The sequence below is a fragment of the Stegodyphus dumicola genome, chromosome 2, assembly GCF_044657685.1.
Source record: "Stegodyphus dumicola isolate Sdum_Otavi_A_Nest chromosome 2, ASM4465768v1".
NCBI classification, from domain to species: Eukaryota; Metazoa; Arthropoda; class Arachnida; order Araneae; family Eresidae; genus Stegodyphus; species Stegodyphus dumicola.
In genome coordinates, this window is record NC_140769.1 from 264922409 (window position 1) to 264939699 (window position 17291).

The following is a 17291-nucleotide window of genomic DNA, read 5'->3' on the forward strand; positions in this document are numbered from 1 at the left end:
CGCTGAAATAACTACGATTTCTTAAGCCAAAGTTGCATAATAACGCAGCGAAAGTTAATATTCTTTATTAAGATAAAGCTAGTATTCTTTACTACGCAAGGAAAATTCGGCAACTAAAGTTAATATCCTTATTACGCGGAGAAAATAAATTGTGTTTTATTCTGCTCTGAAAGATATGTTTGATGATGCGAAAGCTTTTATTTTTACTATGTGGGCCAAGTTATGATGCTTAACGACACACGAATGTCATGATGATTCATTACATAATGTTATAATGCTTTATTACACACTTTTCCTATGCCGAAGTTTTTATTATGCAGCGAACTTATGCTTTATTACGCGAAAGCTATTATTCTTTTACTACGCTAGGAAAGTCGTTATTCTTTACTACGCGAGGAAAGTTATTATTCTTTGTTACCCGAAAGTTATTGTTCTTTTACTACACAAAGAAAGTTTCTACTCTTTACTACGCGAGGAAAGTTTACATTCTTTTTTACGTGAGTCTTTATTACGTCTTTATTACGTGAGGTACGTTATTACGCTTTATTACACAGAGAAAATTATGTTTTAATATTCTGCGAAAGTTATGTTTTATAATGTCAAAACTATTATTCTTTACTGCGTGAGGAAATTTATGAGGCTTTACGACGCGGCGAAAGTTCCTCGAGAATTATCTTGCTATGCGAAGAAAGATATTAGCTTTATTACATAAAGATATTACAATTTCTTGTTAGAAAGTTGTTAGGCTTTATAAAGTTATTGTTCTTTATTTTCGAAAGTTATTATTTTTTGAATACGCGAGGAAAGTTGTAATTCTTTACTACGAGAGGAAAGTTATTACTCTTTATTAGACGAAAACTATTATTTCTTTACTACACGATGGAAGTTGTTATTCTTTACTACGCGAGGAAAGTTATTATTCTTTATTACGCGAAAGTTATTTTTTTTACTATGTGATGAAATTTATTATGCTTTATCATATAAAGAAAATGGCGTTTCATTCTGCTACAAAAGACAATATTCTTGGGAAGTTATGATCCTTTATGACACGGCGAATGTTACGCTTTCTAAGCGAAAGTTGTGATGATTTATAAGAAAGAGAATGTTATGCTTTATTACACACTTTCCTATGCGAAAGCTATTATGCTTTATTACCCGAAATCCTTTGATAATGCGAGGAAAGTTATTATTCTTTATTACGTGAAAGCTTTTATTCTTTTACTACGAGAGGAAAGTTGTTATTCTTTTCTACGTAACGAATGTTAATTTTTATTACGCGAGTGTTACTATGGGCACATGCTAGAAAAATATCACGTTATATGAAGAAAATATCGAAAGATGAAGTATTAACCCAGCGTTAACACTCATGATATTTTTCTTTTTTCACCATGTCTCTTTTAAATAAGGTGGAACTAAATCAGACATTAAAATAGTTAAAGATTTAAAAATCTCCCACAGATAAGATTTCCTACATGCCGAATTCTTGAGGCATCTTTTAGCGAAATCGCAGAAAGACCTATCTTACACCCCTTCAACTGAATCTGGGAAACGGTATTTAGTACCGTCACAGTGGAAAAGAGTTAGTACCGTCACAGTATTATACCAATATTAAACAAAGGAAAACATCCAGCTATCGCTCAGTCTCTCTTACAAGTGTTTTGGGCAAAACAATGAATGGTAGGACTCTTAATCAAAAGATTGAATTAGTACCTTGAAGAAAGTGGCTTAGCGGCACTACAACAGGCTTGATTTCGCAAGAATCGCTCAACTATCAAGTTATCATGTATAGCCGAAATACCCTCATATGCTGTAAGGTCATAAATTTAGAACCCCTTTTTTCACAGGGGGGGGGGCTGAGAAAGGAAGGGATAATCTTACTCGTGGTCTTGAGAAAATGTGGGGATCGTTTAAACATCTAACTTCTCTACATTCAGTTTTATACAGAGAAAAATACAAATTGAATTCTTCGAGTGAATGCAATTTTGTACAATGAAAATGTATTACTTAACGATAAACTAAGATAAATAACATCTTTTTTTAAAGCCATAGGTGTAGAAAGACAGATATTTGTAACACGAATGAATTTGTAGTAAATATTGAATTTTTCATTTCGAATGCTATGTTCCATGTATGCGAAGTAGCTGAGTATGTGAGATAATAGTCATAACCGAATAGATTTCAACCTTTTCACGGCTAAGGACTGTTTCTCAATTACATTGTGGTCGCTGCTTTTTGGTTAATTTCCTAATGGCATATAAACAATAATTGTTTTTATTTCAGACTTATGAATAAAATAACGCAAACTAGACTGCCGAAAATTTTTAAGAATGAAGTTAAATAATACTGAAAAATACATTATTGATGCACTTTTGTGTTTTATATGTAGTAGTATTAACTACTACTATAATCCTTAAATGGAATCCTTAAATTATATCTATCTATGTATAGGTATATATAAATGGAATCAAATATAGAACAAGGTATAAAATATCTTTATTATACAATGTTTATTACCATACGTATATTTACGTAATATCAATATAAATAGTTAGTTAGGCTTCGTACATGTATAATTTATTTTTATATTTGTATTTTTTGTATTAGATTCAGTATTGTATACGTATCTGAAGTTTAATTTGTTCTCTTTTTGGGTTACGACTTTAAGTGAGAAAGAATTGTTAGGGCCTTCATAGGGATTACATTATATACAATCAGTTAGGATCGGACTTTTCCTTTCTTTTAATCATTATATATATTGAAATACTACTTGATAAGTATACGTAAAATATAGCATTTTTTTAAGCTACTTATTTATATATCTATTGTTTGGTCTGGTTTGTTTGATTATAGCAAAGCATTCGACGGTTATTTGCCTAAGGGTAAGGGTGCCTCGTGGAGAACTTTCTAAGCAAAACTGACTCTTATGCACGTTACACGTGGGGAAAACCTCGAAAACGCCAATACAGCCATCCCCGTCGATCCGGATTCGAACCCCGGATCGACCTGCCAGAGTTCAACGACTTTACAGCTCAGCCGCTAGTGAGCCCCCCCCCTCCCCACACACACATCCACACATATACATTAAATAGTATTTACATGTCGTTTATAAAGTATAATTGAGTGCAATTTAATCATAAAGAGTTAGAAAATATTCTACGGAATTACTTCACTTCGTAGACTTTTTGTTAAGCTTCACCATATTTCTTAAAGAGAATCTCAATGCTGGTTCCATTTCCAAGCTGTTTATGTACCTTATTTTTCATGCTTTGAATTATATTTAGAAAATTATTTCACTTGGTTATAGCAGAAAATGCAGTTTTTTTATTGAAGAATTTAAGGGTAAGAAGAGAATTATGCCCTTTTCTAATTATTCTTGAAGCATTTAATTTTTTTTAAAAAAGCGCACATTAATACGGATCACTGAACTAAAGTGGTCGATACACGACAGATTAATTAGCTACTAAATTTTGATTTTCGTTGAGTAAAAATGAATTCATCTGCATTCTATAAGAAAGTAAATATTCAAAAAATGTTTTTTTCCTATTCTCGCAGTCATAATATTTTTCTTAAATATTCAGCTAATTCATATTCAAATATTCCAATCCATTACAATAAGTAATAAGTCGATACAGTAAATAAATCAATTACCATTTTCCCTCTGATAAACCCCTATTTAGAGTTCAATAGCAGTTCAATAGCAGCTTTTGTTGGGAGTTCATTTTTCTTTATGGTATGCTTACGTTATATATGTATGTATTATGCATTGCTCATACTCGTCAATTGAAGCTTTTAATATTTTTTGGAAAAAAATTAATATGAGAATCCAGAAAATGATTCTTAGCGACGCTAAAACTATTATTACTAGGCACTCTCATGCCACAGTGTTTAAAAAAAATCCCATTGCTTAAAGGTAGATTCTATCCTCATATTTTAATTATCATATTTTAATTATTATTAATTATTAATTTATTTATTATATTTTAATTATCCTCATATTAAAATTAAAAGCTGCGAGTCAAAATTAAGGGGGTTGCTCTTAGAAAGCCTCAATTAGAAGTAGTTATAGGAAATGTTAATCAATACTTATAATCTTACGGATTAAACACTTATTCCCTACTTGATCACGTGTATGGCAAACAGATATTCGTCATTCATAAAGAAAAGAAAGGTGAATCAAAATGAGTTATATTCTTGTTTTTCCAACTGCAAAAACATCTTAAGATACTATCGGATTTAATCTTTAAATTATTCCAGTAATAATCAGAACAATGAGGACCATTATTCTTAACTATAATTTACTAATGCAAATCCTATTTTGGTTTCAAATAGCTTTCATTAATTACTTTAATGATATACTGACACTGAATGAGACCTAAAAACACTTTTTGTTAAAAAATATATCTCCCCTTATGATCCCCGACACAGCCGTTTACTTTCCCCTTCCGTAATTAACGTCAGTCTCCTGCTCTTGACCGCATTTGCCAAGCCACCGTATAGCCAAATTATTAAAGATGTCCTTGGTGAAAGGAATATCCTAACAGCAATGTATATTGATTTCAAAGAGGCATATGATATGGTATGGCGAGAAAAGCTTCATGAAAAAATCCTTGACAGTAATGTGAAGATGCTAAAATGGATAAGGTGTCCTTTACAGACCAACGAATCTGCAAAGTTAAATATTATAAGTTACAAACCGGCCTTCCACAGGGCAGCAGCACCCTTTTTAACATCTGTATTAATATTATACTTGCTGCCCTAAAGAGCATTCCAGGTGTCTGTTTGCTGAAGATTTAGTCATCTGGACTCGGGCACCAAAGCATGATGCAAAGCTCGTGTTAGAGAAGTGACTGAATCAATCCATGACAGTGATTTCAAACTAGTGCGCTGAAAATAACATAACTAAATTTTGATAAAACTTCAGTCCTTTTCACTGGCCTTGGACTGTAAATACTGATAAATTTAAATACTTAGGCGTTACGTTTGTTAATGACTTGGAGACTACATGTAGAGTTACCTACAGAACGCTCTTATCAAAGATTGACTACATTGAAATTGGCTTGTCTAGCTTCTTATGGGGAAGCACAAGAACAACTCTTAATATTACTGGTAAGATATTCTTATTACATTTGATGTTACTTCGCTGTAAACTTCTCATAACAGAAAATAAGCAAATTCTTAAGTAATTTGAAAGTTTTCAAAATCAAGCAATGAAACTTATTACTGAAGTGTTAAATCTACTTCTATTGAAACTATGCTATTGCTAACAACAAACTGGCTCGCAAGAACAATTATTGAAATGACAGCTGTTGTTTTATACAAAAAGTAGCTTCGCATTGGAGATCCTTTCTGGATTAATTATTGGGTCATAACCAGAAACACAAGAGACTCCGAAGCCAACAAATCCCCTTTCTATGTCCCATGTAACAGCTTTAAATAATATTAAAATCTTGTAGTTTAAATAATTTAAATAGATGAACATTAAGGTATTTGTGAATGGGCAATATTTGAAACCAGACTCGAGTGCCACGTGCGACTCTCGCACGAAGAATGTAATTTATTTGTAAATGTTAATATTCTTTTTTCTTCTTGTTTTGTATGTCGCTTTTTTGAGTGTTAAATAAAAATTATTGCCGTGTTCCATCATTGGAGTTGCTTCATATCGCCAAAGAAGTATCACAGTCATAATTATTTTGGAGGCACCGACCGAGATCGAATAATCGTGCGTACTTTTATTTCATTAGTTCATCACTGAACATAGTATTAGTGATACCAGATTATTACTTCCTGTTAGTATTGAATTGCTTTATTTTATTAGTTCATCACTGAACGCAATATTAGTGATACCAGGTTATTACTTCCTGTTAATATTGAATTGCTTTATATTATTAGTTCATCACTGAACGTAACTTTCTGTTGATATTGAATTGTCTTATTTTATTAGTTCATCACTGAACATAATATTAGTGATACCAGATTATTACTTCCTGTTAACATTGAATTGCTTTATTTTATTAGTTCATCACTGAACGCAATATTAGTGATACCAGGTTATTACTTCCTGTTGATATTGAATTGCTTTCTATTATTAGTTCATCACTGAACATAATATTAGTGATACCAGATTATTACTTCCTGTTGATATTGAATTGTCTTATTTTATTAGTTCATCACTGAACATAACATTAGTGATACCAGGTTATTACTTCCTGTTAATATTGAATTGCCTTATTTTATTAGTTCATCACTAAACGTAATATTAGTGATATCAGGTTATTACTTCCTGTTAAAACTGAACTGCCTTATTTTATTAGTTTATCACTTGAACGTAAACTTAGTGATACCATTTTAATGCCGTTTCTACTAGAGCTCAAAGGAAAAGAAAAATAGTTGAAGAGAAGATCTTGGAACCGATGAAGGAAGAAAATAAAGCATCCAAAGATATCTTTGAAAAAGAAGTTAAATCACCGGAATTAAATGTGGAAGATTTTTACGAAAATTTGAAAAACGATAAAGAAATTAATATTGAGAATCATTTTGCAATGCAACGTTATCATCATCTTTCGGCTTTCGATTTAATATCAAAGCCGCTACTAGTAGACGAAGAAAACAAATGTCGAAAGCAAATGACAAATGATATTATCCGAAAGGCACAGATGAACTGAGGAAAGGCTTTGCTGTGAAATATAGCCGAGGAACTGGTCCGCCATGGAAGAGATCTAGGCGCCGTCAAGAAAAAAAAAAAAAAAAAAAAAAAGGAAGACTAATTTGAACACTGTCCCTTTTCTTCCTATTTAAATGTGGTGTAAAAATATTTGTTTAAAACTTAAAATTTTCGGCCTGAAAATTTGGAAACTTGAGAGAAGTTATCTTTTCTCTTTAAGCAATTGAGCAAGCCGAGCTTATAAACTTTCGAAATTTACAGAACTTTTCCCTTCGGAAAAAGTCTCTCCGTTGGGGGAGAGGTTGTAACAGCTTTAAATAACATTAAAATCTTGTAGTTTAAATAATTTAAATAGATGAACATTAAGGTGTTTGTGAATGGCAATATTTGAAACCAGACTCAAGTGCCACGTGCGACTCTCGCAGGAAGAATGTAATTTATTTGTAAATGTTAATATTCTTTTTTCTTCTTGTTTTGTATGTCGCCTTTTTTGAGTGTTAAATAAATGTTATTGCTGTGTTCCATCATTGGAGTTGCTTCATATCGCCAAAGAAGTATTACACTATGTCCCAAATCGAGATAAACTTTAACTTGAGTGATTCAGTCACCAAGAATGAAACATCTATAGAGGTCCTGAAATACCTTGCCCTGGGAACCGTTGATACTAAACATCCGAATCATAACTGAGTGCATGTTTACACAGAAGGGTCGTATAATGATGATCTGAGAAATTCGAGAATGCTGTCATGCGATCAGATTCAACAAAAGCAATTCAAGCCATTGAGTCTTTAGAAACTCTTAGAAGTAATTGGTACATTTACTCAACCATTTTGCCCACTCTGTGACCACAACGTGTGGCTGTTTCATTATAATGAGTAGATTGATCTACGAAATTCAGTAGTTCTACATTACAATGTCAATGCTTCGACGCCATCAATATTTCTACATCATTACAGCTAATGCCTGCTTTCATTACACACACACACACACACATATATATATATATATATATATATATATATATATATATACACCTTTCATAGGCAAAAATATTTTTAGTTCTTCGAAAGCACAAGGAAAGAAGCAGTTATGTGCAATGTAATTTAATGTAATATAATTAACCGTCCTGGCCGATAATAATCGGCCTTATGGTTAGTACAGCACACCTAACACAAATTAAAAACGAAAATACTGTTAAAAACGTGAAATAAAAACTTCAAATATTGTTCTATTGCCACTTATAAAGTACATGAAATCCTTTTCAAATCTAAACTCTTTCCCGCGGCAACAGAATTCCTTTATGCTGCCCTGTTTTTCCCTAAAATGTCGCAATAATACGCAGTCTTCGACGAAATGTTGTACATTGCTTTCAGCGCTACAAAAATTACAAAGATTATTATTTTGCAAATCAAATCTTTTCAGTTACGCCGGGAAGCTCACGTGCCCAGTAATTATTTTATTGTAATCAAAATGACATATCATATCATTCTCATATTTTAAGATGTTCATCAAATAATCTTTCTTTTTTCTCCGAAATGTTCAATTTCTCTTTCCAGCATTACCTATAGCAGCATGTCGGTCCTCTTGTTGCCTATAACCTCATTATGGTGTTCTGGAGATCATGTGTATGATTTTTTAAATAATATCCAAAAGGAAAAAAAAAAGCCATGTTTAACTCTTCGAACGTTTTGTTAAATCGTTTTAAAAGAACGAAACAATTTTGTACGTTATTCTTCGGACAGTGCCACAAACAATTAGTTTCCTATTAAATTGTTCTATCAAAGACAAACAGATCCATGTTTAATGCTTCGAAGACTACAAAGACAAAAAATTCTGTTTAGGGAAGAAAATCTATTTAATGCTCCGAACACTAGAAAGCCACAATTCTGAATGCAATTCTTACGTATACTAGTTCGAAAAGCAAATGGCTTTGCAATTAATTCTTCGCATGCTACAGAGAAAATAGTTTGCTTCCGTCAAAAATGTGTGTTATTCTTCAAGCGCATATAATGTTTAATCTTACGAAATGATAGAAAAACGTAGAAACTTGTATGACTTTAAGGTAGTCTTTTAGAAATTAAACCCCGAAGCAAAGAAATCAAGCGGATCGAATTTATGAAGCTAAGATCAATTGCTTACAGCATGTCTATAAATACGACATTTCGGAGTGGGTGGAAAAATAAGTTTGAGCGAATAATAATTCTCTAATTTCCATATCAAAGAAATAATCACGTTTAATCTGATAGAAAACAATTCAAGGAAAACGAGGCGCATAATAATAAAACGCACGGATCGCAAAATCAATCTTCCGATTTCAGAAATCGCCTCATCGAAACATCCACTCGATCTTTTCCTGTTGCCAATCCAATTGAAGTAAAAAATTAAAAAAAGTGAAACAAATATCTTTTTAACTCATCCATCAGAATAAATTCTAATACTCAACTCGAATTTTTCCTGCTGCCATTCGAATTAAAGTAAAAAAGAAAAAGAAATAAAAACAATGAAATAAACAAATTAGGATACATTATTAGCTTTTCTATTATTTCTGTTATTTCGCTGCACGCTATTAATTTCTAAAACAATGCTGTTTTGGAAGAAGAAGAAGTTCGAAGAGTTAAACATGGCTTTTTTTTGAAGGTCATACATTTGCGCTTCCTCCACTGCCACAGTCGCAGTTTAATTTTATTTTTTTGAGAGAAGGTTGGGAAAGATTTGGCAATAAGTGAAAAAGATCCATTTCGAAGGTGAACGTCGAAAGCAATCTGACGTGCACCGTATATCACGAAAATCATTATGAGAAATACGAGAAAGGAGTTTTATGATGGATGAAGTGTTAAACTGTAATTTTTTGAGGATTTCCACCTCCTTTTCCGATTCAAGGATCCCGAAAAGGATGAAGCCTGAAAAGATAATGCCTCTTTAAACGTTTTTTCCCAACTGTGGTTGAGAAATCGTGAATGGTTTCTTCTTGGTAGAACGAGATGCTTTTGCGGATGAAGAAGATTGCTGTAGTTTGATATGGAATTCCATATCGCCCTCGCGTATTTTCCGGACTTTTTTAAATATTAGAAAACTCTTCGACAGAAAGCTTTTGTTGGTTTTAAGTTAATGGTCATTACGCTACTACAAAGTACTAAGAAAAAAACAATTCTGTGCATAATTCTTGAAATAATAAAGTCGAAACAAAGAAAGAAATCTGTGTTAAATTTTATCAAACAGTGCCAAAAAATAAATAATAATAAATAAATAAATATAATAAACTGTAACCAAAAGAAGGAAAAAAAGACTGTTTCAGGCAAAAATGGGTCTTCTAAAAGTACAAAAACAAAAAAAAAAAAAAAAAAAAAAAAAAAAACCTTTGTATATAGTTTTTTGAATAGTAGAAAGAAAGAAGGAATTCTGAGTTAAATTTTCCTGAGCACCATAAAATATTAATCCTTATTTAATTCTTTGAACACTTTAAAAAGAAAACAAATTTGGTTCCAGGCAAAACTGCGTTTAATTCTTCGAACAGCACAAAGAGAACAGTTCTGCATGCAGTTCTCTGAACAATACCAAAAACAGAAGCTTTCAAAAATGCGTTTAATGTTTTGAACAAAACAACGAAACAATTCTTCAGATAATTCTTTGAACAATACCGTAAACAGAGGCTTTCGAAAATGCGTTTAATTCTTTAAACAGAACAAAGAAAAAAAAATACAGCAGATAATTCATTGAACAGTACCGAAAACAGAGGCTTTCAAAAATGTGATTAATATTTTGAACAGAACAACGAAAACAGTTCTGCATATAAGTTTTTGAAGAATATCAAAAACAGAGGCTTTTCAAAAATTTGTTTAATTCTTCGAACAGAACAACGAAAACTATTCTAAAGATAATGTTTTGAACAATATCGAAAATAGAGGCTTTCAAAAATGCCTTTAATTCTTCGAACAAAACAAAGCAATTCTGCAGGTAATTCTTTGAACAATACCAAAAACAGAGGCTTTCGAAAATGCGTTTAATTCTTTAAACAGACCAAAGAAAAAAAAATACAGCAGATAATTCATTGAACAGTACCGAAAACAGAGGCTTTCAAAAATGTGATTAATATTTTGAACAGAACAACGAAAACAGTTCTGCATATAAGTTTTTGAAGAATATCAAAATCAGAGGCTTTTCAAAAATTTGTTTAATTCTTCGAACAAAACAACGAAAATTATTCTAAAGATAATGTTTTGAACAATATCGAAAATAGAGGCTTTCAAAAATGCCTTTAATTCTTCGAACAAAACAAAGCAATTCTGCAGGTAATTCTTTGAACAATACCAAAAACAGAGGCTTTCAAAAATGCGTTTAATTCTTCGAACAGAACAACGAAAATAATTCTGAAGATAATTCTTTGAACAAATACTAAAAACAGAGGCTTTCAAAAATGTGTTTAATTCTTCGGACAAAACAACGAAAACAATTCTTTGAAGAATACCAAAAATACAGGCTTTCAAAAATGCATTTAATTCTTCGAACAAAACAGCGGAGATAATTATGCAGATAATTGTTTGAAAAAATATCAAACATACAGGCTTTCAAAAATGTGTTTAATTCTCCGAACCGAACAAAGACAGAACCAATTCAGCATATAATTTTTTGAACAGTACCAAAAACAGCTTTTTCTGCTTAATTTTGCGGACGCTACAAACGAAAATATTCTGTTCCAAGTAAAAAATAATGGGAACGAAACAAAGGAAAAACATTCTTTGTACAGAGATTTCGAATAGTACCAACAAAAAGTTGTGAAATTAATTCATAGAGCAATGCAAAGAACTAAATTTGTGTTTAAAATTCTACAACAGTAAAAGAAACAAAGAGTTTCGTATTTTATTCCTTGAACAGTGCTAAAAATAAATGAATCCGTGTTTATCTTTCTGTTTTAATCAATAAAACTTCACTATTTGAAAGCAACGTGTCCCAACTAACCGAAGAAATTTATATTTATCTTCAACGCACCAGCGTGTTGCTATGAGGCAAACCATAAGATATTTAATTTTCAAATTTAATTTGTTTGTTATTAAGTAACAAAGCAGATGATTTACAAGCAATAAACCAAGTTCTCAAGAATATTTCTTGCACTTTTTAATTTGACTAATTTAAATATAAATTGATTTAAATAATGAGATATCTAATTATTAATATTAAATGCATTTATAAAATGACACTAAATGGACTCATTAAAATCATTAAATGTGTTTTCTTTTTTTATGATAGCTATTTTAGGCGGTTAATACCGGAAGCCACGAGTTCAAACAAAACTCATTACGATATTTCGTCAATAAATGATAAACACTACCTAGCGACTTGGATGTTACTTGGAAGTTGGTGAACTCTTCAATTTATGCTTTCATTTTGTATTTCTAAGTCCATTTGAATTGTGACTTTATGTGTTTCATATAATTTAAGTGTTACTTCATCTAGTGCGACTTAGTATTTTTGATTTTGAGCGAAACTGGTAAAATAATTAACTTTTTTTGTGCTGCGCGATGCTAAGCCTAATTAGGCTTAGTAAGTGCAACATCATTTCCGAGCTGTAATTTGTTCTTTTTGGTCATCCTGATTCTAAGTTGAGAGTCCGTCTCACACGCTATAATTGCTTATGATACTTATAACACTCCCGAAAGCCTTGTAAAACAAGTCGAAAAAATAGCCATTTCACAAAACACTAAAACCAAAGATGAATGAAAACAAGTTCGCAGAAAACGCACACGAAACAACAGTAACTCGTACCTGTTCTATGTTGGAAGATAATTTTATAAAAAAACATGACTTTGTTTCAAAACTGCACGTAAACAGCTGGAAATGGGTTATTTATTGTGAAAAATAACGTCATAAATTTATTTATAAATTTCTAATACATAATTTTGCTATCTAGTATTACTAATCATTTCCTAATTTTATTGTAAATTTTCTACTGAATGAGTGGCAACCTTTGACTTACCTTTCTTCTGTCGTTTTAAATGGCCCTTCCCGCAAAAAGGCGTTGGACAAGCTTCATATAAACGTTCTCTTCGAAAATTAGATTATTAAAATAAATAAATAAAAACTGGAATATTTCCTCAGATTACTTGACAGGTGGATGCCCAACATGCAAATCAACCTGACGAGTTGGGTTGAGGTGCAGTCATCCTGGCTGAATTCGCGGGGAAGGGCAAGGGGTCGAAAGTCGTTCGTGAAATCAGGAAGTGGAAAGGACAGGGGGAGAGAAGGAGGGTGTAGGTCACTCTTTTGTTAAGCGAAAATAAGAGATTATTTATAACAAGTTGTTTTCTGGCATTGTTCTTGCTTTTTTCACATTTGCGCAAAAGATTATAAAGTTTTCTTCCCTATTTACTTTGCAAAGGTTTGTCAAACTGTGTTAATTTTTTGCTTTCGAGAAATCTTCCTCCCCCCCTCTCCCGTTTTTCGCATTCACTTTTACTTCCCGAAACGTCGCAGTGAAGTTTGTTTTTCACAAGAATAAATCAAACCATTAGCACGGTTTGCAATCGCACTTGAAGTGAAATGCTGCGACACGCACATCACAGTTGGGTAATTCACAATTGCAATGTAATTAATAATCAAATGAATTCCAGTGTAATTACATATATGGGCATTTACCGTGTCGTTTAAAAGGCAATTAATTCGATTACTATATACTTACGAATACTGACTGAATTAAAATGTGATTGCAATTACAATTAATCCAATTACATTCTAACTACGAGTATTACTTCAATTATAATTATAATTTCAAGAAGGCAACAACATTTTAATTGTAATTATTATACTTTTCATTTCATAACCGTAATTTTACTACCCATTTCTAATGTTCATTTGCAGTGTAATCGCAAATATATATTTCTCTGCTCATTTACGGTATATCTCAAACAGCAATTAATTCGATTCGTACGTGATTGCGATTAAAATTAACGGAATTCTAATGCAATTGTAATTATAAATAATTCAGTTACATTCTAACTACAAATATTACTGCAGTGTAATTATAATTACAAGAAGGAACAACATTATTATTGTAATTATTGTATTCGCCACTTCATAACTGTAATTTTAATATCCATTTCTAACGTTCCTTTGCAATGTAATCGCAAGTACAGACTTCTGTATTGATTTACAGTATATCTCAAACGGGAATTAATTCGATTCCTACATAATTGCTGTTAAAGGAATTCTAATTTCCATTAATTCAACTGCCTTTTAAGTGCAATTATTACTGTAATTTAATTATCTAATTATAATTAAAGAAGACACTAGCATATAATTGTAATTATTGTATTTGTCATTTCGTAATTGTAATTAAATCCATTTCCTGGTGTTCAATTGCAATGTAATAGCAAGCGTAAATAATACTGTTGCAAACTAAGGCAATTACGAAATAACACAATCGTAAAACTTCAACTGCAAATAATTAAATTTTGATTTCACTGAATTTTAAATTAATACAATTTTAATGTAACTACTGCTCCGCTCATTTACAGTATAACTCAAATGGTATTTAATGCGGTTGCTACGTAATTGCGATTAACAATAACCGAATTATTATTATATAACCGAATTATATCGGTAATTAATTGTGAATTATGATGTAAATAATTGAATTACATTCTAACTGCAATTATATAGTTACACTATAATTATGGTTAAAAGAAGAGGATTACATTGAAATTGCCATTACTGTATTTGCCATTTTGTAACTGAAATTTCACTACGCATTTCTAATTCGTAATTACAATGTAATCGCAAGTATAAATAATCCAGTTACAATCTAATGGTAATTTTTATGTAACTGCAGAAATCATATAATTTCAATCCCAAATAATTCCATTGGTATAAAATTGCAATAATAATTAATGCATTTACAATGTAATTGTGATCATAATTCCTGCAATTACATGGTGATTAAAATTAATTCAGTTACCCTGTAATTGCATTTGCAGTCAGTGCTTTCGAGTACAGTAATAAAGACTGGGGATTAGGGGACCCAATCGCCAAATCCTGGTGGTGAAGAATCATCATCCACCACTTTTTTGTTCGGGCGCCACTGTAGAGTCATTAAGATTTTTGAAGCAGGAAAAATGAGCAATGCCCTCGCAAGAACTCGAACTTGAACCACTTTAATACGCGCCGAGTGTGCTATCGTTACACCACGAAGGCATACTGAAAGGAGGGAAAAAATACTTTATATTGTAATTACTGTATTCCTCATCTTGTAGTTATTATAATTTTACTGTCCAGTTCTAATATTTAATTGCAATGCAATGCAATTAAACATTAGAACTGTTGCAAGTTCTAATATTTTATTGCTGTTGCACGTATAAGTAAGAAAACTGGCAACGTAGAAGCCGTTACAGAATAATAATTGCAATATTAATTTAAATGCAACTGCAAATAATTCAACTGTTATATCAGAGCATTTAAAATTAATAAAATAACAATGTAACTGTATTTATAAGTTATGAAACTACGTTGTAATTGTAACTAAAATTAATTCATTTACATTGGAATTGCAGTGGCAGTCCATGCATTATAGTGCAACTATAATTGCAATATAATTATAATGGCAAGAAGGCTATTACAATTTAAACGTAATTACTGTAAACGTCTTCTTGTAATTATTGTAATTTTACAGACAATTTATTGACAAGTAACTGTAAGTATAATTTATTCGATAATAATGTAGTATTTATTGTAAAGTAACTGTAATTACAATCTACTGCAGTTGCATTATACTTCAGTTTCTTAAAATCTGTACTATTATTCCATTGATATATAATTGTAGTAACAATTAACGGGATAACAATGTAATTGTGATGAAAATGAATTCAATTAAAGTTTTATTACAGCTATATCATAGTACTATAATTATCGTAATTGTAACTACTGTATTATAAATTTTCTAATTATTGTAATTTCATTGGCCATTTTTAAAATCATTCTATTGTAGGTAGGTATATTATATTGGCATGTAATTGCATTAACTATTAATTAACATTAACAGTGCAATTACAATGTAATTTTAATTAAAACCCATGCAATCGTATTCTAATTGCAATTACAATTGCTCTACAGTATAATTATGCCTGCAATGTTATTACACCTTAATTATAAGAAGACAATTACATTCCAGTTTCTGTAATTACTATTTTGTAATCATTGTAATTTTACAGGCTAATAGTAATCTAATTGCAAATATAAGCTATCCAATTACAATGTGACTGCAATAACATTATAATTTTAATTGCTTTGCATATATTATAACTAATTCAATTGTTATGTAATTGCGATAACAATTAAAGGGGAAATACAATGCAATTGTAATTACAACTATTTCAATTTTATTCTTTTCTTTACTTATATACTGAAGAGCCAAAACATTATGCCCACCTGCTCAGTAACGCATTGCGTGACCTTTGGCTTATGAAACAGCTGCAACTCGCCTTAGCATGGATGCCACAAATTCATAGTTGACTAGAGACAGGTTGTACCAATGATGTTTTTAGTGGACTGGAGACAGGTGGTACCAATGATGTTCTTAGTTGACTGGAGACAGGTTGTACCAATGATGTTCTCAGTGGACTGGTAACAGGTTGTACCAATGATGTTCTTAGTGGACTGGAGACAGGTGGTACCAATGATGTTTTTAGTGGACTGGAGACAGGTGGTACCAATGATGTTCTTAGTTGACTGGAGACAGGTTGTACCAATGATGTTCTCAGTGGACTGGTAACAGGTTGTACCAATGATGTTCTTAGTGGACTGGAGACAGGTGGTACCAATGATGTTTTTAGTGGACTGGAGACAGGGTATACCAATGATGTCCTTAGTAGACTGGAGACAGGGTGTACAAATAATGTTCTTAGTGGACTGGAGACTGGTGGTATCAATGATGTTCTTAGTGGACTGAAGACATGTGGTACCAATGATGTTCTCAGTAGACTGGAGACAGGTTGCACCAATGATGTTCTTAGTGAACTGGAGACAGGTTGCACCAATGATGTTCTTAGTGGACTGGAGACAGGTGGTACCAATGATGTTCTTAGTGGACCGGAGACAGGTTGTACCAAGGATGTTCTTAGTGGACTGAAGACAAGATTGCGCCGAGACTGGAGACAGGTTGTACCAAACGTCTATAAGCAGCAGTCACATAAAGTCGGGATATTCCGACATGGTGGTGTTTGAGCTCTGAGCTACAGCTCCAAAATATGCTGTATCGGGTTAAGATCCGGCGAGTTACGGTCCAGGACATTAATAGGAATTATGCTCCTCGAACCACTCCAAGGCAGTTCGAGGCTTGTGACATAGGGCGTTGTCCTCCTGGAAAATTCCATTTGCAGTTGGGAAGACTGACGCCATGTAAGAGTGCAACTGATCCTCAGTTATGTTCAGGTATTCGCAGCTTTTATAGTCTGTTCTACGACAACTAAAGGTCCTAAAGATCGTCTCCCAAAGCATAATACCGCTATCACCAGCCTATGTATTACCTGCTATACGGGGGGGGGAATGTTCGACTGGAAGACGGCATACCCTGACACGGCTATTGACGTGATGAATGAGAAATCGCGATTCATCCAAGCAGGAAACTGACTTCCACTTATCTGTA

The 17291-nt window shown here is 32.1% G+C and overlaps 1 protein-coding gene and 1 long non-coding RNA gene across 24 annotated transcripts in view; one reads left to right on the top strand and one right to left on the bottom strand.

Moving 5' to 3' along the window:
- LOC118181616 (uncharacterized) overlaps nt 1–17291 on the bottom strand; it is a 976960-nt gene that overhangs the window by 187331 nt on the left and 772338 nt on the right. Inside the window, exon 1 of one of the 23 annotated variants that reach the window (XR_015039882.1) lies at nt 12633–12800. The exons of 21 other annotated variants lie outside the window; for them this stretch is intronic. This is a non-coding gene — a long non-coding RNA (uncharacterized LOC118181616). Of the gene's footprint in view, nt 1–12632; nt 12801–17291 lie in introns of those variants that run through there. One more of the 23 variants, XR_015039863.1, reaches the window with a different exon arrangement.
- LOC118179544 (U-scoloptoxin(01)-Cw1a-like) overlaps nt 1–17291 on the top strand; it is a 143582-nt gene that overhangs the window by 41027 nt on the left and 85264 nt on the right. The window lies entirely within an intron of this gene.